At 51.4% G+C, this 25,312-nt stretch overlaps 1 protein-coding gene and 1 pseudogene across 1 annotated transcript in view; one reads left to right on the top strand and one right to left on the bottom strand.

Annotated features, from left to right (window-relative positions):
• Nucleotides 1-25,312, bottom strand: part of LOC119976321 (netrin-G1-like) — a 266,704-nt gene that overhangs the window by 174,149 nt on the left and 67,243 nt on the right. The gene's annotated exons all lie outside the window — the stretch shown is intronic.
• The window catches only part of LOC119975540, a 106,502-nt pseudogene that overhangs the window by 30,707 nt on the left and 50,483 nt on the right, over nt 1-25,312 (top strand).

Raw genomic sequence — 25,312 nt, forward strand, 5'->3', positions numbered from 1 at the left:
TATGCGGGGGCGGTCCTCGGTGGGGTGCGGGGGATCCAACACCGGGGGGGGGGGGGGGGCCCACAGTGGCCTGGCCCGCGATTGGGGCCCACCGATCTGCAGGCGGCCTTGTGCCATGGGGCACTTCTTCTTTCCGTGCTGGCCCCCACAGGGCTCCGGGCCTGGCTGGCATGGAGAAGAGAAGCCCCGCGCATGCACCAAAATACACCGGCCGCTCTGCGCAAACGCGAGATCAAGCCGACCCTTCAGCGCATGCGCAAACTTGCGCCATCCCTTTGGCGCCGCCTGGAGTGGTGTCAACCCTTCCGATGTCCACCTAGCCCCCGAAAGTGCAGAGAATTCCACACTTTCGGGAGCTGTTGATGCCAGAGTGGTTGGTGCCAGTTCTCCCGCCGACGTTGGGACTTAGTCCACAGAAGGGAGAATCCCGGCCCTTTAATTTCTTTGAATCCGAAACCTCTGGGTCAGACAGGCTTTTCATAATAACGAATGTTTGTACTCCACAGGCAGTCAAAAGGATTGCCTTCTGTTAGTCGTCACCCTCATTTGCATGAAAGGAACAATGTAATACTTTGGTATACTGGGGCAATCCACCACACACACATCATACGGCTCGTTACCCAAATAATGGAATTTCCGGGTTCCCTTCTTAACAGCTGGGCTGTCCAGGATCTCATTCTTGCTCCTCGTCGCCAGCATAGTAATCCAGAAGACATGAAGATAAAGGTTAAACCAAATGTATTTTAACTCAAAATTAAAGGCACACCCATGGCATACGACACGAGTGCCCCAGCCCGGGACGAACAGGAACTCCTAGTCCAGGACCGGGACAGTATTTAAAAGGCTCAAAATTGAGTCCCAGCTGGATGGGCCTCAGACCGTTACTATGGTAACTAATTCTGCACGAGCCCCGTAGGGAGATCAATGAGTGATTCCTCACGATCCTCATGAGGGTTATCACACTGTTGTTTGTGTTAATGGTGGGAAATGATCAAGCGGCTGGCCGGCCTCCTCCTGTTCCTGTGAATTGTTGCTTGTTTGGATGGCGGGATAGGCGTGAAAGGCCGAATGGTCTTCTTCTCTTCCTATGAATGCAAAGGGCTTATTGGTCTCCTCTTGCTGTTATCAATGGTGGAACAGCTTCAAGGGCTAAATGACCTGTTTCACTTGCTATGAATTGCGATTCCCGGCTTGGGCCACTGTCTGTGCGGAGTTTGTACTTTCACCCCATGTCTGCGTGGGTTTCCTCCGGGTACTTGGTTTCCTCCCACAGTCCAAAGATGTGCAGGTTTGGTGGATTGGCCATGATAAATTGTCCTTTGTGACCAAAAAAGGTTATCTGGGGTTACTGGGTTACGGGGATAGGATGGAGGTGTGGGCTTAAGTAGCGTGCTCTTTCCAAGACGCGATGCAGACTCGATGGGCTGAATGCTCTCCTTCTGCACTGTAAACTCTATGAATCTATAAAATACTGGAACAGGCTCAATGGGCTGATTGGCCTTCTCCTGTGCCTGTGAAAGCTGGAACAGGCTCAATGGGCTGAATGGCCTTCTCCTGTGCCTGTGAAAGCTGGAACAGGCTCAATGGGGTGAATGGCCTTCTCCTGTGCCTGTGTTGGAAGGAGCGGGCACTGGGAGATGGGCTGCTATTGGAAGTGTTACCGTGAGTCTCTCACTGTCCCAATAAAGCAGCAATTAATAGGACTGATAATTGTTGATGAAACATGTTATGAGTGACATAGGTCAGAGACAGGGGTTCACACAAACACTGAGATATATTTTACTGGAGTTCTCCCTCCATTTGAGTGTGTGGGTGCCACTGTGTGATTACATAATCGCTCACAGACTTCAAGAGAACCAGAAAAAGACGATGTTTTTCTGACAATTCGTGACCCATAGCTCATTAATAAACATTTCAAGGCAATCTTTGTGTTGTGTGGTTGCATTGCTCTAGTTAGTATAATATCCATCATTAATATCTACTGTCTTTCTGATAACCCCGTTACTCATTAGTTATGTTTAATATCAATGATTCATATTTGCTACCTTCCGTTTAAACCCTATTTATCACTAGTTAGTCCTAATATTTAGATTTAGATTTATTGATTGTCACGTGTACCGAGGTACAGTGAAAAGTATTGTTCTGCGTAGGGTCGAGGCAGATTGTTCCATACATGAAAAACATCGGTCATATGATGAATTCACAATATAAAAACACAATATTCAGAGTTCTTCAAGTTCCCAATGGCACGGTTCATTTGTGCTTTAAAAAATCGTGAAACCGGCATTGTGGCGGCTGAGGGAGAGAGAGAGGGGGTAAGGAAAGTGTGTAACATTGCCATAGTTTGCTGACAGTTGTCCCTTTGGCTGGGGGGGGGGGGGGGTGGCTTCTGGCAGGGCCAGGGGAAGAACCAGAGGGTGGCCAGGAGTCGGGCTGTGAGGACGGGGTGGACGGGCACAGAACACCATTACGACAACCGGGTAAGAAGCCATGCTGCTGCACACGCCGCTGACAGCCCACTGTGAACTTAGGGCCACTGGTCATATAGGAGTTCCCCCGGGGTGCTCCACTAGGTGTCGTTTGACCCCAGCCGACCCATCAGCTATATGGGCATGCTTGAGCACAACCAGTGCCACCTTGTTGGCTGGGATGAGTGTGTGTGGGAAGTGTAATGTGTATATGTGACTGCAGCTTCTCAGTCTCCCGGGTGTCAATCACGGACCCAGCAAATCCTGCACTGTTTTTCATTCGAATAGATTGTGTTCTTCTTGGCACCTGTGCTAGACCCTCCACAGTTGCTGAATCGGTCCAGGTCCACCACCAATTTTGCTGTTGTGAAAGTCCACGAATTCTGCATTGGCGTCAACACAGTTTCAGAAATGGAGAATCACGCCCACTGTTTCCAGTTTTAGGTGTCTCAGTGACTAAAGAACCAGAAAAACACATAGAACATAGAACAGTACAGCACAGAACAGGCCCTTCGGCCCTCGATGTTGTGCCGAGCAAATGATCACCCTACTCAAACCCACGTATCCACCCTATACCTGTAACACAACAACCGCCCCCCCCCCCCCCCCCCCCCCCCCCCCCCCCCCCCCCCCCACATCTTCAACCTTACTTTTTTTTTAGGACACTACGGGCAATTTAGCATGGCCAATCCACCTAACCCATGGGGCTGGATTCTCCCCCCCACCGCCCCCCTCCCCCCCCCCCCCCCCCCCCCCACCCCCGTCGCCAAAATAGCATTCGGCGAGGGGGCGGAGAATCCGCTTTGGCGGCGAAATTGGGAGCTGCGCCGGTTTTTAAATTCTTCGCACCCCCCCCCCCCGAAAATCAGCATACTCGTGGAGAACGCCGCGCCGAGCATCCACCGCCTCAGGCCATTGCCTGAAGCCCTCTTCGCAATGTTCCGTTGCCGACTGGCCAAATTCCCGAATGCGTTGGACTCGTGTGGTCTCACCGTCCGGGATCCTCGCGTGGTGGCTGCGGAGTCAGCCTGGGGCCACCATGGTCGGGGAGGGGGGGGGGGCAAACCGGAGGACAATGGGGGATTCATTTGGAGCATGGGGCAATGTGGATGGGCGGTCCGGTGCGCATGAGTGGCCGATGCAGGGCACCACTTTGCCGGTCCAGGTCTGAGGTCTGAGTCCACCATGGAGCACGGCACGGCCGCTGCAGGCTGCTGCCGTGCGCATGCATGGCCTCTGACCTGGAAGTGCTGGGGGCCATATGGGCAGGTAGAGCTGTGAGCTCTAGGAAGGCTCTCTGCCAGCCCCCAGCAAAACGGGGAATCTATGGCCTTTTGACGCCAGTTTTCCTGGGGAATTCTCCTCCCCCGTGGAAAATCGAGAAGGCCGTCGTGAACTTGGCCGAGTTTCACGACGGCCTCGGAGGCCTCTCCTTGCCCCCTATTCCCCCGCCCCCGGGGGGGGGGGGCTAGGAGGGCCATGCCGTAACTCTCGGCCACCGGGCGGCGCACCAAATGACGCGGCCGGCGCTCCTGTGTGACGTCAGCCACGCATGCACAGGTTGGCCGGCTCCAACCCGCTCATGCGCGGCTGACGTCACAACGGCTGACGGCTCAAACCCGCACATGCGCGGTTGCCATCTTCCCCTCTGCTGCCCCGCAAGACGTGGCAGCTTGATATTGCAGGGTGGCGGAGGGGAAAGAGTGTGTCCGTTTGAGACGCCGGCCCGACGATCGGTGGGCACTGATCGCGGGCCAGTCCCCTCCCGAGCACGGCCGTGGTGCTCACTCCCCTCTCCGACCCCCACAAGCTTCAAACACGCTTTTGGCGGCCATGTTCACGACGGCAATGACTAGGTGTGGTTGCCACCGTCGTGAACCGGTCACTAACAGCAGGCCGCTCGGCCCATTTGGGCCGGAGAATCGCTGGTCGCCGTGAAAAACGGCGAGCGCCGATTCTTCCGAGCGTGGGATGGGAGAATCGCGGGGGTGCCAGGGGGTGTGAAATGAGTCGCCCGGCCCTCCTGCGATTCTCCCACCTGGCATGGTTTTCACGCCGGAGTGGGGACTTTGTTCCAAAAATGGAGAACACAACGGGTTGTTGAGTTCTGGAATGTGCTGCCTGAAAGGGAGATGGAAGCAGATTGAATAATAACTTGCAGAATGGAACGAGATAAATACTTTGTAGAGGGACAATTTCTTGGGTAATAGGGGTGGGGGGGAGAGGAGTGGGTGTAATTGGAAAACTATCAAAGGGATAGCACCGGCTTGGTGTATAGAAGGGCCTCCGTCTGTGCTGTCTGGTTATGTTAAACTCTTGACAGCAGCTCCGAGCAGATTGTGAGGCATCTCGCAGATGAATCAATTTCTCCCGCCACCGACCTTTCACTTTCCTCACTGACTGAGCTAAAGCATCTTTAATTCCATTGTCACGCTTTCCCTCCTCATAATTGGAGGGATTTACTGCCGCTTTCTCTGCCTTGTTGCTCACAGCTTCTGATCACCCTTTTCTCTTTCATTATTTAACAGCCAGCCTGGAGCTCGAGTTTATTTACAGCAGACTGCGCTCACGGACTGGTATTATGGTTTGGCCGACGATTACCTGCTCGGGGACTGTGTCAGCTCAGGTTTAATAAATTCAGCAGATTTCACTCGTGTCTCCTGAGGTTTGTGAACACGAGAGTCAACGCACAGGAATATGACAAAGAGCAACCTGACATTTGAAACCACAGATTTCTGTTCATTGAAATGTTCCAAAGTAGAGGGTCTGAGGTGAAGGAATTGAGGAACTGGGCGAGAGTTTTTTTGTGGATTTAAGACCCAATTTAATTTAAAAAAAATAAAGACTTGCATTCCTCAGGATAATCTTAAAAGTGATCAGCAGCCAATGGCGTGCTTTTGAAGTGGTTCACTGTTGTGACATCGGAAACACGGCTGCCCATTTGTGCACAGCAAGATCCCACACACAATTGCGGAAGGGAGGGGGAGGCCATTTAGCCCTGGAGTCTGATCCGTTGTTCAGTTTCTTCGAGCTAATGTGTATCTTTATTCCAATCATACGCCCCTTGGTCCTGTAACCCGGCTTAAACCATATCAATCTCAGTGTGCAAATTTCCAATTGACCCTCTAACTTTTCTTCCTTTAAGATCTGCTTAAATCTCCCTCTTTGATCAAGCTTTTAATTAGCTGTTCCTCTTTATGTGTCCATTTCTGTCTGATTCACACTCCTGTGACACACCTTGATTCCTGTTTTAAAGGTGCCAACTCAATGCAAGTTGTTGTCTGAACCGGTCCCAGCATCGAATTCCACACACGTACAACTAAATCCACGAGAGACGGTAATAAACAGGCCAATAAATTTCGGAGTCAGTGAATCCTGAGCCAGACTTTCATTCGATTCATCCTCTTTCTCCACTTCAATCTTTCGCTGAGATATTCATTCCATTCTTTCTTGATTTTAATCTCCCTGAAGATTGAGGCACAGATTGTGTTCCTGGAACTCTGTGCTCCATTTCATTTTCTTTGATCCCTGTTACATGTTACCCCGCCCTCACTGGCCAAACATCGAATATTTATGAATCCGGCTCACCGTTCAGTCTCCATCGTGACAATCAGTGCACAGGAACACTCAGCACAACACAAGCTATTCAGCCCCTCAATCCTCTTCTAAGATTTATAGGCATGATGTGGAGATGCCAGCGTGGGACTGAAAGGAGCAGTGCTCCGGAAGCTGGTGTTTGAAACAAACCTGTTGGACTTTAACCTGGTGTTGTGAGACTTCTTACTGTGCTCACCCCAGTCCAACTCCGGTATCTCCACCTCATAGCGTTGGACTGGGGTGAGCACAGTAAGAAATCTTACAACCCCAGGTTAAAGTCCAGGTTTGTTTTGAATCACTAGCTTTCGGAGCACAGCTCCTTCTTGAGGTGAATGAAGAGGTGGGTTCCAGAAACATGGGTGGAATTCTCCCCCCCACCCCCCACCCACGCCGGGAGGGTGAATCGCCGGGGTGTCGCCCCGGCACCCGCACGTGATACTCCCACCCCTCCCAAACCAGCGTGGCGAGAATCATGGCTGGCCGCTCTGAGAATAGCCACTCGCCGCTTGCAAAAGGCGAGCGCCGATTCTCCGGCCCGGATGAGCCGAGCGGCCGCCCCAACACGACAGGTTCCCGTCGGTGCCATCCACACCTGGTCACTGCGCGGGAACGCTGGGGGCAGCCTGTGGGTGGGGGAGGGGGGTTCCTGCACCTGGGGGGGGGGGGACTCGGATGGGGTCTGGCCCGCGATCGGGGCCCACTGATAGGCGGGCCGACCTCTCAAAAGAGGACCTCCTTTCCTCCGCCGCCCCAAAAGATCCGTCCGCCATCTTCTTGCGGGGTGTCCTAAGGGAGGACGGCAGCCGCCGGCCAACCCGCGCATGCGTGTGTGACTTTATTTACACAATGCCGGCCACGTCATTTACGCGGCGGCACATTTTATGCGGCGCCAAGGCCCAACGTACGTAAAATAAGCAACGCCGCTCCTAGCCCACCGGGGGCGGGAGAATAGGGGGCTGGGAGCGGACTCCGACATCGGAATGAAACACTCCGGTTTTCACTCCAGCGTCGGCACTTAGACTCCCATTGGGAGAATTGTGCCCCATATATATGTATATACATAGACAAAGTCAAAAATGCAAGACGATACCTTGAATGCGAGTCACCGAATGCTAGTGATTCGAAACAAACATATTGGACTTTAACCTGGCATTGTAAGACTTCTTACACCATTTATAGGAACATGAGGAGGCCATTTAGCCCCTCGATCATGTTGCAACACTTATAGGAACATAAGAACAGGAGGAGGCCATTCAGCCCTTCAATCCTTTTCCACCATTTATAGGAACATAAGAATATGAAGCCATTCAACCCTTCGATCTTGTTCCACCATTTATAGGAACATAATGAAATTAAATGAAAATCACTTATTGTCACGAGTAGGCTTCAATGAAGTTACTGTGAAAAGTCCCTAGTCCCCACATTCCGCCGCCTGTTCGGGGAGGCTGGTACGGGAATTGAACCATGTTGCTGGCCTACCTTGGTCTGCTTTAAAAGCCAGCGATTCAACCCAGTGTGCTACATGAGGCCATTCAGCCCTTTTATCCTGTTCCACATTCATAGAACATACAGTACAGAAGGAGGCCATTCAGCCCATCGGATCTGCACCGACCCACTTAAGCCCTCACTGCCACTCTATGCCCGCAACCCAATAACCCCTCCTAACTTTTCTTGGATACTAAGGGGAAATTTTGCATGGCCAATCCACCTAACTTGCACGTCTTTGGACTGTGGGAGGAAACCAGAGCACCCAGTTGAAACCCACGCAGACACGGGGAGAGCGTGCAGAGTCTGCACAGACAGTGACCCAGCGGGGAATCAAACCTGGGACCCGGACGCTGTGAAGCCACAATGCTATCCACTTGTGCTATCGTGCTGCTCTAATAGGAATAGGAGGAGGCCATTCAGGCCTTCAAGCCTGTTCCACATTCATAAGACTAGAGGGACAGGGGACCATTCAGCCCCTTATCCTGTTCCACCATTCAATGAGACCATTGCTGATCTCTATCCAGCTCTATCAACCCTCATTGGCTCCATATTCCTTAACATTTTTGAATAGCAAAACCATCTATTTATCAGTTTATTCATTGAGTTAAAATCTACTGCTTCCTGTGGAGGATTTTACACATTTCCCCAATCTTGTATGTGAGGAAATGTTTCCTCACTTTTCTCCTGAATCACCTGACTCAGATTTCCAGGTTCTGCCTTCTTGTCCAATTCTGGAGATTGGATTCTCTCGGCGGTATCGCACACACTGACATTTGTGTTTCAATCACAGAAACTGGTTTTATTTATCAACCCCGTTCACATCACGCTGACTCAACCCCCTCCCTCACCCGGCCGTCTGCTAATGAGTCCACGAGGATTAAATAGCAGCTTGGAGTAAACAGGAATGTTGAAATCTGCCTCTGAAACATTTACGGGAACAATCTTTCTGTCTCAGCTTCCTGTGTGACCAAGCTATTAAACTGTCACCATTGCTGAAGGGCTGTTCTGTAATCTGAGCATGTGAGGATACAGGAGAGAGGAGCGAGTTTTGTTTCTGTGTCTACAAAAAACGTTGTCATCCTCGGTGTGTTCAACCTCACAACAGGAGTCTTTGTGCTGACAGCGATTCTGTATTGGCTGCAGGAGAGAGAGAGGGTTTTCATCTCAGATAGTTTGTTCAAAGGGCCTCCTGCAGAATCAGAAACTTGTGTGCAAGAAAGGAGAGATTTACATTTCGAAAGCATTTTTCACCACTTTGCGGCGAATGAAATACTTTTAAAAGTTTAGTTACCGTAATAAATTCAGAAATGTAGCAAACATCGAAGGAGGCACAGAACACCGACAGTGCAGAAGGAGGCCATTCGGCCCATCGAGTCTGCACCGACCAACTGAAAGAGCAACCTAACCTAGGCCCACTCCCCCATCCTATCCCCGCAACCCCACCCACCTTTTGGTCACTCAGGGCAATTTATCATGGCCAATCCACCCAAGCTGCACATCTTTGGACTGTGGGAGAAAACTGGGGCACCCGGTGGAAACCTACACAGTCACAGGTAGAGCGTACAGACTCTGCACAGACAGTGACCCAAGGTCGGAATAGAAGCCAGGTACCTGGCGCTGTGAGTGAGCATTGCTAACGATTATGCCACAATACCACCCACTTGAGATACACTTGAGGTTATCTGACGCTCTTCTGCCTGAATCTTGACTTGCCCCTAGGCCCATTCTTCTGTCAGCCATGTGCTCTCTGACCAACTCTGGCTCCAGGTTAAGTCAAATCTTGATTTTGAAATTCTTACCCTTCTTCTCAAGCACCCCACCACCCCCAACTTCTTTCACCCAACATTTGTTTTACATTCCCTAATATATTCTTATGCGGCTCGGTGTTCAATTTTGATTTATATTGTTCTTCAAGGTGCTCCATAAATGCAACCAGAACTGTTATTGGTGAAATGAGACAGTCAGGTCCTACTTTCAAAATAATGGCAATCATCTATTTTAATGATGTTGGTTGAGGTATACTGGGGAACACTCTCCTGTTCTTCTTCCAATGATGCCCTGGGATCTTTTATATCCAACGCTGAGGGCAGACCGGGTCTCACTTGAATTCCTCATTTTAACCTTTGAACCCACGACCTCCTGATCCCGAGTGTGGATGGCTGCCACTGAGGCACATATAAAGGGATAAGGAACAGAGACGAGTAAAGGGGTACAGATTATTCCTAATCTAATATTATGGCAGAACAGATTTGAGGGGCTAAATGGTTTCCTCCTTTCCTACCACATCCTCCCTGCCTGCTGCCTCACACAAATAGGAATTGGAGACACGACTGAAAGGGAAAATTTCAACAGGGCTGTGGGGCAAGAGAGGAGACAGGGATTAATAGGATCATTGATTCCAAGAGCTGATGCTGGGACAATGGGCCGAATAGCCTCCTTGGATGCTATAGGCTTCTGTGAACTTTTACCCCAACCTTTAAAGTCTTATCATAGAATTCTTACAGTGCAGAAGGAGGACATTCGGCCCACTGAATCTGCACCGACCCTCAGAATGAGCACCCCTCACAGACCCACTTCCCCACCCTATCTCCATAACCCCACCTAAACTTTGGACACAAAAGGGCAATTTAGCATGGCCAATCCACCTAACCTGCACATATTTGGACTGTGGGAGGAAACTGGAGCACCCGGGGGAAACCCATGCAGATATGGGGAGAAGGTACAAACTCAAGGTTAGAATGGAGCCCGGGAGCCTGGCTCTGAGGCAGCAGTGCTAACCACTGTGCCACTCAATGTATTAATTCATCCCTCAGCCTGCATCTCTCCAGTGAAAACAAATTCTTCCCACATTAAAATTTCTCCCTTCAGTACTTTTCATTCAAGAATCAACTTTATCTTAAACATGAGAATAAAATGTGGGCAAATCTCACCGGGTGTCACCTTTAAAGAGCAGAGTGGATATAAATGATAGCAGTGTGTGACGAGCTGCTTATTATTTGTCTCTGACTCCGTGGAGGAGCTGAATTATTCATTGGTTACCTGGATCATGCTGAGAGTCACATTGAAACCGATTCAGATCTTTGACAAAGCATTGATAATCCTCCAGCAGCAGAATGCTTCACTCAATATCATTTAAGTAATGAATCTTCAATTCGATTTTGTGCCCAGATTGTAACAAAAAGCAAAGATTCCTCCAGGAAAGGGAAAGTAACTCAACAACCATGGTTAGAATTACAGAACCTTACAGTGCAGCCCATCATAAGACCATAAGACATAGGAGCAGAATTAGGCCACTTGGCCCATCGAGTCTGCTCCGCCATTCAATCATGGCTGATATTTTCTCATCCCCATTCTCCTGCCTTCTCCATAACTCTTGATCCCCTTATTGATCAAGAACCTATATATCTCTGTCTTAAAGACACTCAGTGATTTGGCCTCCACAGCCTTCTTTGGCAGAGTTCCACAGATTCACCACCCTCTGGCTGAGGAAATTCCTCCTCTTTTCTGCTCCAATAAAACATCTCTTAGACGTTCCACAAATTCCTTTTCTTGGGATCCACTACCAACCTGATTTTCCCAGTCCACCTGCATATTGAAGTCCCCCTTGATTATTGTAACATTGCCTTTTTTACATGCCTTTTCTATCTCCTGATTTATTTTCTGTCCCATCTCCTGACAACTGCTAGAGGGCCTGCACATAACTCCCATCAGAGTATTTTTACCTTTGTGATTTCTCAACTCTACCCACAGAGATTCTATGCCTTCTGATCATGCATCACTTCTTGCTATCGATTTAACTTCATTCCTTACTAACAATGCAACCCCGGCCCCTTTGCCCATCTGCCTGTTCTTTCGATGGGACACATATTCTTGGATATTTAGATCCCAGCCCTGATCCCCTTGCAGCCACGTCTCTGTGATGCCCACAACATCATACCGGCCAATTTCAATGTGCGCAACAAGCTCATTTACCTTGTTCCGTATACTGCGCGCAATTAGGTACAACAACCTCAATCCTGCATTGACCACCTCCCTTTTCACACTTGTCAACATTTTTGCTCCGATATTGTTTTTGTATTTTGCTTCTCTATTTCCCCTTCAGTTATTACACCTTTTAAGCTCACATTCTGGTTCCCACCCCCCTGCCATACTAGTTTAAATCCTCCCAAGTGAATCCAGCAAACCTCCCAGCCAGGATATCGGTGCCCCTCCAGTTATATTTAACCTGTCTGTGGTAAACCACTGTGTTGCATTGTGTTGTGTTGTACATGCCTGGACTTGTCCTGGCTGGCTCAGCCTGTGGCTCCTCCCCTCGGGCTCATGTATAAAGTTGGCTAGTCTCCGCCTCCGCCCCAAGTTCAGGACCAGAAGCCAGGAGGCTAGCTGTTTAGTGTATTAAAGCCTCAGTTACATTCATCACTTGTGTGCTTATTGAAGGCATATCAACTTAATACACTAAACGTTACGATGAACTCATCACTCAAGCCTGATCGCCTGGAGCTGGACCCACAGGCAGCCGACGCCACAGAAACATTTGAGCACTGGCTAAGCTGCTTCGAAGCGTACCTCGCATCCTTCGCCGAAGACTTCACAGACCTCCAGAAGAGGCAGATCCTCCACGCACGGGTGAGCCCAAAAGTCTTTCTTCTCATCAGGGATGATCCTCGTACGTGGAGGCAATAATGCTGCTGAAAGGACAATATGTGAAGTCCGTTAATGAGGTGTATGCTAGGCACATTGCCACGAGACGGCAACGTCTGGGGGAATCACTTGCAGAATTCCTGCATGCTTTGCGGGTACTCTGCCGGAACTGTGATTGGCGGGCAATATCGGCTACCCAGCTGCTGATCATGGATGCTTATGTCGCGGGCACGAAATCAAATTATATCCACCAGCGATTACTAGAAGGGGGTACACTGGGCCTCCCAGAGACAGTGCAACTCTCCAAGTCACTGGAAGTGACCTCCCAGAACATGGAGGCCTATACCTCCGATCGCACGGTACCCTCGTGGGTGCAGCCATCATCCGACCCGGATGCGACGCAAGCCTGTGCTGCGCAGCGGCCCGCCAATGCCGGAGGCCCGAGGTGCTAGTTTTGTGGCCAGGGCAGCCACCCCAGACAACGCTGCCCTGCACGGAACGCAATTTGCAACGGCTGTGGGAAGAAGGGCCACTTTGTAAAAGCCTGCCAGGCCCGATATCCCCCTAAAACGTCTAGGCCCAGCAGCGCTGCCTGCTGCCTGTCGGGGCCGCCCCCAGCTGCCGCGCCACCAGCCATGTGCGACCCGTGGGTGCCGCCATCTTTGCTGCCATCTTCAATTTCAGCAGCCATGTGCGACCCATGGAGGCCGCCATCTTTAACGCATCCTCCAACTGCCACGCATGACCCACGGGGACCACCATCTTGGCCACCATCGCCGCTGCAACCCACCACGCGCGATTCATGGGGGCCGCCATCTTTGGACAACTCCGCTGCCACCCGGGAGCCTGGCTGACCCGACTGTGCGCTGGCTGCCGCTACCTCCGACCGGCCTATCAACTGCCTTCCGACACTCGCCTCCATCACGCTTGACCAGTCCCGGCTGCACCACCTCGCGAAGTCTACGATGACCGTCCGGATCAACGGGCATGAGACGGCCTGCCTTTCCGACTCCGGGAGCACAGACAGCTTCATTACAGCCCATCTGTAGCCTCATGACCCTTAAGGTCAACCCACCCTCGCTCTTCGCAAACCACACCCCGGATTGTAAGCCCGTCGCTACCAGGACCCAACGATACAATGCCCAGGATATGACCTTTACCAGGTCGGAGGTTCAGCAACTCCTGCGAGAGGGGATTATTGAGGCTAGTACCAGCCACTGGAGAGCCCAAGTGGTGGTTGTCAAGAGTGGGGAGAAGCACCGGATGGTCATCGATTACAGTCAGACCATCAACCGGTACACCCAGCTCGATACGTACCCCCTCCCCCGCATATCTGCCATGGTCAACCAGATGGCACAGTATCGAGTCTTCTCCACAGTTGACTTGAAGTTCGTGTACGACCAGCTCCCTATCAGCCCGGAGAACCGCCAATACACTGCCTTCGAGGCAGATGGGCACCTCTACCACTTCCTCAGATTCCCCTTCGGCATCACCAATGGGGTCTCGGTCTTCCAAAGAGAAATGGACCGAATGGTTGACCAGTACGGGCTGCGGGCCACTTTCCTGTACTTAGACAATGTCACCATCTGCGGCCATGACCAGCAGGACCATGACAAAAACCTCCGGCACTTTCTTCACACCGCTAAACTCCTGAATCTCACCTATAATAAAGAAAAATTAATTTTCCGCACAACCCACCTAGCCATCCTCGGCTACGTCGTGGACCATGGAGCCTAGGGCCAGACCCCGACTGCATGCGCCCCCTCATGGAACTCCCCCTCCCCCACTGCCCCAAGCCCTGATGAGATGCCTGGGGTTCTTCTCGTACTATGCAAGTGGGTCCCCAATTATGCGGACAAGGCCTGCCCACTTATCAAATCCACCGTTTTTCCTCTGACGGCCGAGGCCTGACTGGTCTTTAACCGCATCAGGGCAGATATTGCCAAAGCCGCGATGCAAGCGATGGACGAGTCCATCCCATTCCAAATGGAGAGCGATGCTTCAGACTTTGCTCTGGCCGCTACCCTCAACCAGGCAGGCAGGCCCGTGGCTTTCTTCTCCCGTACCCTCCATGCCTCCGAAATGAGACACACCTCCGTCGAAAAGGAAACCCAAACCATCGTAGAAGCTGTGCGACATTGGAGGCATTACCTGGCCGGCAGATGATTCACTCTCCTCATTGACCAACGGCCGGTTACCTTCATGTTCAATAACACACAGAGGGGCAAGATCAAGAATGACAAGATACTGAGGTGGAGGATCGAGCTCTCCACCTACAACTACGATATCTTGTATCGACCTGGGAAGCTAAATGAGCCTCCAAATGCCCTATCCCGCGGTACATGTGCCAGCGCACACGTAGACTGACTCCGGGCCCTCCATAATGACCTCTTTCACCCGGGGGTCACCCATTGTTTTTCACTTCATCAAGGGTTGCAACCTGCCTTATTCCATCGAGGAGGTCAGGACCGTGACCAAGGACTGCCAGGTCTGTGCGGAGTGCAAACCGCACTTTGATCGGCCAGACAGAGCACACCTGGTAAAGGTCTCTCACCCCTTTGAGCGCCTTAACATCGTTTTCAAAGGGCCCCTCCCCTCCACCCACCGTAATGTGTACTTCCTCAACATTGTTGACGAGTACTCAAGATTGCCCTTCGCCATCCCGTGCCCTGACATGACCTCTGCCACAATCATCAAGGCCCTGCACAGTCTTTTCACCCTGTTCAGGTTCCCCGCCTACTTCCATAGTGATCTGGGATCCTCCTTCATGAGCGACGGGTTGCATCGGTTCCTGCTCAGCAAGGGCATCGCCTCCAGCAGGATGACCAGCTATAACCCCCGGGGAAACAGACAGAGAGGGAGAATGCGACAGTCTGGAAGGCCGTCCTCCTGGCTCCCGCTGGCAGGAGATCCTCTCCGACGTGCTCCACCCCATCCTGTCGCTCCTGTGTACAGCCACCAATGAGACTCCTCACGAGTGTATGTTTGCTGTTCCCAGGAAATCTACCCCGGGGTTTCGCTCCCATCCTGGCTGGCAGTCCCAGGGCCCGTCCTCCTCCAGAAGCATGCGAGGAACCATAAATCCGACCCCCTCATCGAGAAAGTCCTGCTCCTCCATGCCAATCCACAATATGCCTACGTGGCACACCAGGACGGGCGACAGTGCACAGTCTCCCTTTGGGATTTGGCACCAGCAGGCTCCCCAGCAACCTCCTTCACCGCCACCATCCCCGACCCTACGCTGTCTTTCCCCACCCCTGCCCACCTACCTCACGAACTAGCACCCGCAGACCCACCGGCGACCATTACCACCAACTCCGCCCATACACTGCCCCCTCCCCCTTCACCGACTCAACAACTGGGTGAAGAAGAGGACTGAGGCGATCACAGTGGAAGGTCAAGGCACCTGCCAGAATTGACCTTTTAGACCACTTCACCCCCTCTTTTTTAAACAGGGGTTGAATGTGGTAAACCACTGTGTTGCATGGTGTGTTGTGCATGCCTGGGCTTGTCCCGGCTGGCTCCGCCTGTGGCTCCTCCTCTCGGGCTCATTTATAAAGGTGGCTAGTCTCCGCCTCCGCCCCAGTTCGGGACCAGAGGCTAGGAGGCTGGTTGCTTAGTGTATTAAAGCTTCAGTTACATTCATCACACGTCGTGTGTTTATTGAAGGCATATCACCGTCCTTGTACAGGTCCCACTTGCCCCGGAAGAGATCCCAATGGTCCAAAAATCTGAAACACTCCCTTCTACATCACCAGTTTAGCCACATGCTTAGCTACACTATCCTCCTATTTCTTGCCTCACAGGCACATGGCACAGGGAGTAATCCTGAGATTACAAACCTGGAGGTCCTGCTTTTTAGATTATTGCCTGACTCCTTCTGCAAGACCACATCACTCTTCCTGCTTATTCATTCATATCTATGTGTACTACGACCTCTGGCTGTTCACCCTTCCCCTTCAGGATGTCCTGTGTTCATTCATGCCTGTGCGGGCTCTTTCAAAGAGCGGCCCAATTAGCCCCAGTCCCCTGTTCTTTCCTCTTGTCAAATGTTTACCCAATTCTATTTTTAAAGTTCTGATTGAACCTGTTCCCACCATCCTTTCAAACAGCACATCCAAAATCATCATAATGCACTTCTGTAAAATATATTTTCCTCACATTGCCTCTGATTCTTCTGCAATTACCTTAAATCCATATCATCTGGTTTTCAAACTGCCTGCAAGTGGAAACACTTCTTCCTTGTTTACTCCCTCAAACCATTGTGAACACATTTTTCAAATTTCCTCTCATCGTCTCTGCTTAAGGAGAACATCCAGTAGCAAGGGCAGCACGGTAGCCAAGTGGATAGCACTGTGGCTTCACAGCGCTAGGGTCCTAGGTTCGATTCCCCGCTGGGTCACTGTCTGTGCGAAGTCTGCACGTTCTGAGTGAGTTTCCTCCGGGTGCTCCGGTTTCCTCCCACGGTCCAAAGACGTGCAGGTTAGGTGGATTGGCCATGATAAATTGCCCTTAGTGACCAAAAAGGTTTGGATGGGGTATTGGGTTACGTGGATAGGGTGAAAGTGAGGGCTTACGTGGGTCGGTGCAGACTCGATGGCCTCCTTCTGCACTGTTAGGGTCTATGTTCATACTCCAGTCTCTTCTCGTGAACTGAAGCTCTTGCTACCATTTTCGGAAAGCTCCTTTCACACCCTCGCCAAGACCCTGAGCTCCTTCCCAAAGTGAGTGGGCCCACAATTAAACATAATCCCCCAGTTGGAGTCTAACCAGTTCCCCCTGTCCCAGGTTAGTGTGTGCAGAGTTTGAGTGATGATTTTTATGACTGTTGTTTCAAAACTATTCCCTCAAGATCAGAATTTTGTACTTGAGCCGGAATTTAAAAGGATGATGAGAAAGAGCTGAGATTTATGCAGCAGCTTTCACAGCCTTACACTGGAGTGTGACTCGGGAGGGAAAATGGAGGTGAGGGTGTCCCCATTAAGCCCTTTGTCTTTCTAGGCAGTGGAGCGACTGGGTTTGTGAGCTGCTGTTGAAGGAGCCTCGGTGAGTTGTGGTGGTAAACCCTGTGGATGGGCCACACCGCAGTCAAGGTGCGCCGGTCATGGTGGAAGAGGATGTTTAGGGTGGTAGGTAGGATGTGGATTGGTTCGTCCAGCGTGAAGAGATGTAACCATCTTGTGAACAAATGTGAACCTCCTCCTGTAGTGCTGGGAACCACCTCTTGGGCTTCGACTGATGACTGAGTCCAGCCAAATATTCCTCAACCTGACTCATCATTCCCCATAGGCATTAATAGAACATTACCTGGCCGGCAGATGATTCACTCTCCTCATTGACCAACGGCCGGTTACCTTCATGTTCAATAACACACAGAGGGGCAAGATCAAGAATGACAAGATACTGAGGTGGAGGATCGAGCTCTCCACCTACAACTACGATATCTTGTATCGACCTGGGAAGCTAAATGAGCCTCCAAATGCCCTATCCCGCGGTACATGTGCCAGCGCACACGTAGACTGACTCCGGGCCCTCCATAATGACCTCTGTCACCCGGGGGTCACCCATTGTTTTTCACTTCATCAAGGGTTGCAACCTGCCTTATTCCATCGAGGAGGTCAGGACCGTGACCAAGGACTGCCAGGTCTGTGCGGAGTGCAAACCGCACTTTGATCGGCCAGACAGAGCACACCTGGTAAAGGTCTCTCACCCCTTTGAGCGCCTTAACATCGTTTTCAAAGGGCCCCTCCCCTCCACCCACCGTAATGTGTACTTCCTCAACATTGTTGACGAGTACTCAAGATTGCCCTTCGCCATCCCGTGCCCTGACATGACCTCTGCCACAATCATCAAGGCCCTGCACAGTCTTTTCACCCTGTTCAGGTTCCCCGCCTACTTCCATAGTGATCTGGGATCCTCCTTCATGAGCGACGGGTTGCATCGGTTCCTGCTCAGCAAGGGCATCGCCTCCAGCAGGATGACCAGCTATAACCCCCGGGGAAACAGACAGAGAGGGAGAATGCGACAGTCTGGAAGGCCGTCCTCCTGGCTCCCGCTGGCAGGAGATCCTCTCCGACGTGCTCCACCCCATCCTGTCGCTCCTGTGTACAGCCACCAATGAGACTCCTCACGAGTGTATGTTTGCTGTTCCCAGGAAATCTACCCCGGGGTTTCGCTCCCATCCTGGCTGGCAGTCCCAGGGCCCGTCCTCCTCCAGAAGCATGCGAGGAACCATAAATCCGACCCCCTCATCGAGAAAGTCCTGCTCCTCCATGCCAATCCACAATATGCCTACGTGGCACACCAGGACGGGCGACAGTGCAGTCTCCCTTTGGGATTTGGCACCAGCAGGCTCCCCAGCAACCTCCTTCACCGCCACCATCCCCGACCCTACGCTGTCTTTCCCCACCCCTGCCCACCTACCTCACGAACTAGCACCCGCAGACCCACCGGCGACCATTACCACCAACTCCGCCCATACACTGCCCCCTCCCCCTTCACCGACTCAACAACTGGGTGAAGAAGAGGACTGAGGCGATCACAGTGGAAGGTCAAGGCACCTGCCAGAATTGACCTTTTAGACCACTTCACCCCCTCTTTTTTAAACAGGGGTTGAATGTGGTAAACCACTGTGTTGCATGGTGTGTTGTGCATGCCTGGGCTTGTCCCGGCTGGCTCCGCCTGTGGCTCCTCCTCTCGGGCTCATTTATAAAGGTGGCTAGTCTCCGCCTCCGCCCCAGTTCGGGACCAGAGGCTAGGAGGCTGGTTGCTTAGTGTATTAAAGCTTCAGTTACATTCATCACACGTCGTGTGTTTATTGAAGGCATATCACCGTCCTTGTACAGGTCCCACTTGCCCCGGAAGAGATCCCAATGGTCCAAAAATCTGAAACACTCCCTTCTACATCACCAGTTTAGCCACATGCTTAGCTACACTATCCTCCTATTTCTTGCCTCACAGGCACATGGCACAGGGAGTAATCCTGAGATTACAAACCTGGAGGTCCTGCTTTTTAGATTATTGCCTGACTCCTTCTGCAAGACCACATCACTCTTCCTGCTTATTCATTCATATCTATGTGTACTACGACCTCTGGCTGTTCACCCTTCCCCTTCAGGATGTCCTGTGTTCATTCATGCCTGTGCGGGCTCTTTCAAAGAGCGGCCCAATTAGCCCCAGTCCCCTGTTCTTTCCTCTTGTCAAATGTTTACCCAATTCTATTTTTAAAGTTCTGATTGAACCTGTTCCCACCATCCTTTCAAACAGCACATCCAAAATCATGATAATGCACTTCTGTAAAATATATTTTCCTCACATTGCCTCTGATTCTTCTGCAATTACCTTAAATCCATATCATCTGGTTTTCAAACTGCCTGCAAGTGGAAACACTTCTTCCTTGTTTACTCCCTCAAACCATTGTGAACACATTTTTCAAATCTCCTCTCATCGTCTCTGCTTAAGGAGAACATCCAGTAGCAAGGGCAGCACGGTAGCCAAGTGGATAGCACTGTGGCTTCACAGCGCTAGGGTCCTAGGTTCGATTCCCCGCTGGGTCACTGTCTGTGCGAAGTCTGCACGTTCTGAGTGAGTTTCCTCCGGGTGCTCCGGTTTCCTCCCACGGTCCAAAGACGTGCAGGTTAGGTGGATTGGCCATGATAAATTGCCCTTAGTGACCAAAAAGGTTTGGATGGGGTATTGGGTTACGTGGATAGGGTGAAAGTGAGGGCTTACGTGGGTCGGTGCAGACTCGATGGCTCGTATGGCCTCCTTCTGCACTGTTAGGGTCTATGTTCATACTCCAGTCTCTTCTCGTGAACTGAAGCTCTTGCTACCATTTTCGGAAAGCTCCTTTCACACCCTCGCCAAGACCCTGAGCTCCTTCCCAAAGTGAGTGGGCCCACAATTAAACATAATCCCCCAGTTGGAGTCTAACCAGTTCCCCCTGCCCCAGGTTAGTGTGTGCAGAGTTTGAGTGATGATTTTTATGTCTGTTGTTTCAAAACTATTCCCTCAAGATCAGAATTTTGTACTTGAGCCGGAATTTAAAAGGATGATGAGAAAGAGCTGAGATTTATGCAGCAGCTTTCACAGCCTTACACTGGAGTGTGACTCGGGAGGCAAAATGGAGGTGAGGGTGTCCCCATTAAGCCCTTTGTCTTTCTAGGCGGTGGAGCGACTGGGTTTGTGAGCTGCTGTTGAAGGAGCCTCGGTGAGTTGTGGTGGTAAACCCTGTGGATGGGCCACACCGCAGTCAAGGTGCGCCGGTCATGGTGGAAGAGGATGTTTAGGGTGGTAGGTAGGATATGGATTGTTTCGTCCAGCGTGAAGAGATGTAACCATCTTGTGAACAAATGTGAACCTCCTCCTGTAGTGCTGGGAACCACCTCTTGGGCTTCGACTGATGACTGAGTCCAGCCAAATATTCCTCAACCTGACTCATCATTCCCCATAGGCATTAATAGAACTCCCCAGTGAATCCCATTCTATTTCTCTTGTGTGATTGTTTATTGTCCAGCTTTTTTGACAAAGAGAATGAATTAAAGTAGAGAAATGGGGAAGATTGAACGGCGAGCCTTCATCGTGTGATGGTTTGCCCTATCTTATACTGCAGCTGTTTGTGGACTGGTCTCTCTCCCTCATTCATGATAAAAAATACCGTGGGCAGCATGGTGGCACAGTGGGTAGCACTGCTGCCTCACAGCGCCGAGGTCCAGGATCGATCCCAGCCCTGGGTCACTGTCCGTGTGGAGTTTGCACATTCTCACCCCCACAACCCAAAAAAAGATGTGCAGGGTAGGTGGATTGGCCACGCTAAATTGCCCCTTAACTGGAAAAAATGAATTGCATACTCTAAATTGTTTTTTAAAAAATGATACAAAATACCTACAATTTGTGACCGCAACGCAAATATGTCGGACAGCACTCTGTCAGCATATCACTGGGAAAGCTGTCCAATGGGAGGGATGATGGCAGCACAGTGGTTAGCACTGTTGCCTCACAATGCCAGGGACTTGGGCTCGAATCCCGGCCTTGGGTGACTGTGCGTATTCTGCACGTTCTCCTTGTGTCTGTGTGGGTTTCCTCCGGGTGCTCCGGATTCCTCCCACATTCCGGGGTGTGCAGCTTAGGTGGATTGGCCATGCCAAATTGGCCCTTAGGACAGGATTCTCCGGTTCCCCGAGCTGTATGTTCACCGGCCGCTCATCGTTCACCAGTGTCAGATTCTATCTTCCTGCCGCTTGTCAATGGGATTTCCCATTGAAACCACCACATGCTGCTGCAAAACCCGCTAGCAGTGGGAAAAATTAATTCTGCTGACCGGAGAATTCTGGCCATAGTGTCCAAAGGTTAGGTGGGGCTGCGGTGATAGGTTGGGGGAATGGGCCTAGGTCAGGGGCTCTTTCAGAGGGTTGGTGCAGACTCGATGGGCCGAATGGCCTGCTTGTGCACATTCTATGATTCTGTGGTCCTTCTGACTATTAGGACTCTTGAAGATATGTACAGCAAGTGGTTGGTGAGGAAATCTCCCAGAGTCCCTGTATAGACTGTGCTACGAGCAGGAATCTGAGTACAAAATTCATCTCAAACAGACTGCGATTTGTCGTATGATCTCAGCTTCACTCCACTTCTCCGACTGGTTGCTTCATCGGAATCACTCCTGATCTATAAAGAAATCCCAGTCAAACCTCTGTGTGGCATCTGACTCTCAACTCACTGCTCAAACCCACATCAGCTCTTTTGATCAATTGTTCTGAAGGCCATTAGAGAAGTTACTACAGAGATCACAATGCAGGCGACACACACACACTGCAGTACTGTGGGAGTGCTGCACTGTCAGAGGGTCAGTACTAGGGAATGCTGCACTGTCAGAGGGTTAGTAATAAGGGAGTGCTGCACAGTCAGAGGGTCAGAACTGAGGGAGTGCTGCAATGTCAGAGGGTCAGTAATGAGGGAGTGCTGTACTGTCAGAGGGTCAGTACTGAGGGAATGCTGCACTGTCAGAGGGTCAGTACTGAGGAAGTGCTGCTCTGACAGAGGATCAGTACTGAGGGAATGCTGCACTGTCAGACGGTCAGTACTGAGGGAGTGCTGCACTGTCAGAGGGTCAGTACTGAGGGAGTGCTGCACTGTCAGAGGGTCAGTACTAAGGGAGTGCTGCACTGTCAGAGAGTCAGTGCTGAGGGAGTGCTGCACTGTCAGAGGGTCAGTACTGAGGAAGTGCTGCTCTGACAGAGGATCAGTACTGAGGGAATGCTGCACTGTCAGACGGTCAGTACTGAGGGAGTGCTGCACTGTCAGAGGGTCAGTACTGAGGGAGTGCTGCACTGTCAGAGGGTCAGTACTAAGGGAGTGCTGCACTGTCAGAGAGTCAGTGCTGAGGGAGTGCTGCACTGTCAGAGGGTCAGTACTGAGGGAGTGCTGCAATGTCAGAGGATGGAAGAAAATAGACTTATCAGTGATAGGCAGCATGGTTTTGTGCAGGGAAGGTCATGTCTTACAAACCTAATAGAATTCTTTGAGGAAGTGACAAAGTTTATTGACGAGGGAAGTGCTGTAGATGTCATATACATGGGGCGAGATTCTCCGCAAATGCGGAGAATCGTAATGGCTGCCGTGGGACAGGCCGTGACCCACGGCAGCCTTCACCCCCACTTCCGGGGCCGAATCTCCCCCCCCCGGGCCGGGCTAGGAGTGTGGCCCTGTGCGTCACGGCGGCGCGGCCTTGACGAGCGGCGATTCGTGGCGAAGGTCAGGCGTGGGGGGGGGGGGAGAGAATAGCGAGAGGGCGTGAAAAATGTCGGGAGGCCGTCCCGCTATTCTCCCACCCGGCATTGGCGGCGAAGAATCGCGCCCATGGACTTTAGCAACGCGTTTGATAAGGTTTCCCATGGCAGGTTGATGGAAAAAGTGAGGTCGCATGGGGTTCAAGGTGTACTAGCTAGATGGATAAAGAACTGGCTGGGTAAGAAGAGACAGAGAGTAGTGGTGGAAGGGAGTGTCTCAAAATGGAGAAGGGTGACTAGTGGTGTTCCACAGGGATCCGTGCTCGGACCAATGTTGTTTGTGATCTACATAAATGACCTGGAAGAAGGTATAGCTGGTCTGATTAGCAAGTTTGCAGACGATACTAAGATTCGTGGAGTTGCAGATAGCAAGGAGGACTGTCAGAGAATACAACAAAATATAGATAGTTTGGAGAGTTGGGCAGAGAAATGGCAGATGGAGTTCAATCCAGGCAAATGCGAGGTGATGCATTTTGGAAGATCAAATTCAAGAGCGGAACATATGGTCAATGGAAGGGTCCTGGGGAAAATTGATGTACAGAGAGATCTGGGAGTTCAGGTCCATTGTACCCTGAAGGTGGCAACGCAGGTTGATAGAGTGGTCAACAAGGCATACAGCATGCTTGCCTTCATCGGAAGGGGTATTGAGTACAAGAGTCGGCAGGTCATGTTACAGTTGTATAGGACTTTGGTTAGGCCATATTTGGAATACTGTGTGGAGTGCTGGTCGCCACATTACCAGAAGGATGTGGATGCTTTGGAGAGGGTGCAGAGGAGGTTCACCAGGATGTTGCCTGGTATGGAGGGTGCTAGCTACAAAGAAAGGTTGAGTAGATTAGGATTGTTTTCATTGGAAAGATGGAGGTTGAGGGGGGACCTAATTGAGGTCTACAAAATTATGAGAGGTATGGACAGGGTGGACAGCAACAAGCTTTTTCCAAGAGTGGCGGTGTCAGTTACAAGGGGTCATAATTTCAATGTGAGAGGGGGAAAGTTTAAGGGAGATGTGCTTGGAAAGTTTTTTACGCAGAGGGTTGTGGGTGCATGGAACACTTTACCAGCGGAGGTGGTAGAGGCGGGCATGATAGCATCATTTAAGAGGCTATATGAACGGGCGGGAACAGAGGGAAGTAGACCGTGGAACATAGGAGAAAGGTTTAGATAAAGGATCTGGATCGGCGCAGGCTGGGAGGGCCGAAGGGCCTGTTCCTGTGCTGTAATTTTCTTTGTTCTTTGTTCTTTGATCAGAGCTGAGGGAGTGCTGCACTGTCAGAGAGTCAGTACTGAGGGAGTGCTGAACTGTCAGAGGGTCAGTACTGAGGGAGCGCTGCACTGTCAGAGGGTCAGTACTGAGGATGCTGCACTGTCAGAGGGTCAGTACTGAGGGAGTGCTGCTCTGACAGAGGGACAGTACTGAGGGAGTGCTGCTCTGACAGAGGGTCAGTACTGAGGGAGTGCTGCACTGTCAGTGGGTCAGTACTGAGGGAGTGCTGCACTGTCAGATGGTCAGCACTGAGGAAATGCTGCACTGTCAGACGATCAGTACTGAGGGAATGCTGCACAGTCAGAGGGTCAGTGGTGAGGGAGTGCTGCACTTTCAGAGGGTTAGTACTGAGGGAGTGCTGCACTTTCAGAGGGTCAGTACTGAGAGACTGCTGCACTGTCAGAGGGTCAGTACTGAGGGAGTGCTGCACTGTCAGAGGGTCAGTACTGAGGGAGTGCTACACTATCAGAGGATCAGTACTGTGGGAGTGCTGCACTGTCAGAGGGTTAGTACTGAGGGAGTGCTGCACTGTCAGAGGGTCAGTACTGAGGGAGTCCTGCATTGTCAGGTCAGTACTGAGGGAGCGCTGCACTGTCAGAGGATCAGTATTGAGGGGGTGCTGTACTGTCAGTGTCAGTACTGAGGGAGTGTTGCAATGTCAGAGGGTCAGTAATGAGGGAGTGCTGCACTCTCAGAGGGTCAGTACTGAGGGAGTACTACACTGTCAGAGGGTCAGTACTGAGGGAGTGCTGCACTGTCAGAGGTTCAGTACTGAGAGAATGCTGCACAGTCAGAGGCTCAGTGCTGAGGGAGTGCTGCACTGTCAGAGGGTCAGTGCTGACTGAGGGAGTGCTGCATTGTCAGAGGGTCAGTACTGAGGGAGTGCTGCACTGTCAGAGGGTCAGTGCTGAGGGAGTGCTGAACTGTCAGAGGCTCAGTGCTGAGCAAGTGCTGCACTGTTAGAGGGTCAGTACTGAGGGAGTGCTGCACTGTCAGAGGGTCAGTACTGAGGGAGTGCTGCACTGTCAGTAGGTCAGTACTGAGGGAGTGCTGCACTGTCAGTAGGTCAG

This window comes from Scyliorhinus canicula, chromosome 13, assembly GCF_902713615.1.
Source record: "Scyliorhinus canicula chromosome 13, sScyCan1.1, whole genome shotgun sequence".
NCBI classification, from domain to species: Eukaryota; Metazoa; Chordata; class Chondrichthyes; order Carcharhiniformes; family Scyliorhinidae; genus Scyliorhinus; species Scyliorhinus canicula.